The sequence below is a fragment of the Lolium perenne genome, chromosome 6, assembly GCF_019359855.2.
Source record: "Lolium perenne isolate Kyuss_39 chromosome 6, Kyuss_2.0, whole genome shotgun sequence".
Taxonomy (NCBI): Eukaryota; Viridiplantae; Streptophyta; class Magnoliopsida; order Poales; family Poaceae; genus Lolium; species Lolium perenne.
The window spans coordinates 124,558,265-124,561,116 of record NC_067249.2 but is presented as its reverse complement, the minus strand read 5'-3'; positions in this window follow the sequence as shown (position 1 = coordinate 124,561,116).

The following is a 2,852-nucleotide window of genomic DNA, read 5'->3' as shown; positions in this document are numbered from 1 at the left end:
ACCAATTTGTCACAACTAACTCTAATTTAGAAAATATTGTCTATAGAATGTTGTTTATTGACGGGGATGAGAGGGAAATCCCTTTGCCGCATGCCGATTTGTTCAGTGTTCGCAGGAGGCCGTGGTCGCGCTCCAAGGAGGAGGTGGATGAGCAGCTGACGATACTTGTCTTTCACCAGCAGCACGACTCCGAGGACGCCGAGCCCTCTGACGGGTACACCATCACGTATCATGGTGCATCCTCCAGCTTATACCAAGGACAAGATCCTCCTTCATCATATTACAGAGGTGCCACCTCATGGGAACCGTGGGGTTGATCTCCACTTAGGCCAAAAGCCTAAGCTTGGGGGGAGGTACACCGACATCTCACTCATCTACATATCATATCTTGTCGGTACTTTGTATATCCATGTTTCGATTTTCTTTCTTTCGTTTTGTTGCTTGTTGTTTATTTCTGTTTTCCAAAACACGAAAAGACCAAAAATATTTATGTTGTTTCTCTCTATTTATTTATTTAGTATTTAGTATTAGTTTGCTTAGTTTTTAATTCGGGTTGCTATTCAAATATCCAAAAAGATTTTGCTTTGTTTGCCTGTTTTCTTTTGTTCTTATTTCCAATTCGAAAAAACCAAAAATATTTGTTGTTCTTCTTCGGTTTTGTAAAGTTTATTATGGAGTTCAGCGGTCTCCGGTGGTTGGAGCTTGGTTTTCATTTCATATTATTCAAGCCACACAAGTGAAAGGCAATAATGACGATCTACGACAACTCGACTGTGGTGAGAGGCTGGTATGAACTCTATTTGTTTTCATTTTTGTACATATACTCATCCATGTGAGCATGCTTAGTTCGTTCATGTGAGGTATATGTCATTTAATGAAAGTCTAGTAGTTCATGATCTCTCATGTTTAGCTCCAATTTATTAATAATGAGTAGCATGTCATAAATACTTGCTTGCATTGTTTTATTCATAGATAGGTGTGACATTGTGGTATCCTCCTCTGAATAATTCATTTGAATTGACTTGGCACATGCTCACGCATGCATATGACTGAAAAACAAAAAGTCAATTAAGCCTCGATGATTTACTTTGCTTCAGAGTTCTTGTATCACTTTTATGCCTCCGTTAATTTATTTTGTCGCAAGCATGATTATGACGGTTATTGCTCTCTTGATTGTCGCTTCCTAGTCTATTGCTAGCCTTCACTTGTACTGAGCGGGAATGCTGCTCGTGCTTCCAAACCCCTGAAAACCAAGTTATTCCAAAGTGTCCACCATAAATACCTACGCATGGTATTTCAAACCATTCCAAGTAAATTTTCATGTGCTACCTTTAAAACCTTCAAAGTACTTCTCAATTTGTGTCGATGTTTTATAGCTCATGAGGAAGTATGTGGTGTTTTATCTTTCAATCTTGTCAATCAGACTTTCACCAATGGACTAGTGACATATACATCCGCTTATCCAATGATTTTGCAAAAAGAGCTGGCAACGGGGTGCCCAGCCCTAATTAATTACAACTTTCATTAATAATTCTCTTCACATGTTTTGCCCTGATTTATCAGTAAGCAACTTAATTTGCAAATAGACACTCCTCCATGGTATGTGAATGTTGGAAGGCACCCGAGGATTCGGTTAGCCATGGCTTGTACGTGTAAGCAAAGGTTGGGAGGAGTGTCATCCATAATGAAACTAAAATACATGTGTAAACAAAAGAGAAGAGAGATGATTTACCTTGCTGGTAGAGATAACGTCCTTCATGGGAGCCGCTCTTGAAAGTCTGGTTGATAAGGTAGTTAGAGTGCCCACTACCATTCGTTGACAACAACAAACACCTCTCAAAACAATTTTACTTCTGTTTTAAAAATGAAAAGCTCTAGCACATGTTAATCCCTGCTTCCCTCTGCGAAGGGTCAATCTTTTACTTTTATGTTGAGTCACCATCCTTTCTTTGAGCACCTTCTTGAGAGCATAATTGTCATTCTTAGTGCAATATGTTTGTCCCAGAATATGGTTAACTGTGGTATAAGTTTGATGCTTTTATCTTTGATAATCTTTACTTCTAGTCTTCCCATGAATTTCAGAGGTGCCTGGGCATTTATGTTTTGTTGTACAAATACGGGAAAGCGAGATACCACTTTATCATATCTTTTTATGAGCATTGCAATCCTGCTGATAGATATGTTTCATGATGCTTATTATTAGTTTGTTGGTATCTTTTTCTTGATTGACATAACTATTAGATGACTTTATTTGCATTTATCTTATTATGAATTGCCTAAGTACTCGTCCATATAATGAGAATATTTACATCATATGAGCAAATGTGTTCGTGAAAGTTCTTTTATCGCACTCAGTTGTTAACTGAATTGCTTGAGGACAAGCAATAAGCTAAGCTTGGGGGAGTTGATACGTCCAAAACGTATCTACTTTCCCGAACACTTTTGCTATTGTTTTGCCTCTAATTTGTGTATTTTGGATACAACTAACACGGACTAAAGCTGTTTTCAGCATAATTGCCATGGTGTCTTATTTTTGTGCAGAAAATCAACTTTCAGGAAAATCCCCAGAAATAATTGCAATGGGCCTATTTTTACAAAAGACCCACGGAGCCAGAAGATGAGACAGAGGGGGCCCACGAGGCGCGCACACCACGTGGTGGCGCGGTGGGCCCATGGCCGCGCCGCCACATGGGGACGCCGCCTCGGCCAGCCCCCGACGCTCCCCTCAGGACTACTTAAAGCCCTTGACCCAAAAACGCACGGGGGTTCGACCAATTTTCCAGAAGATATCCAGAACTCCGCCGCCATCGAAAAACCCTATTTCGGGATCAGAAACTCCGTCCTGGCACCCT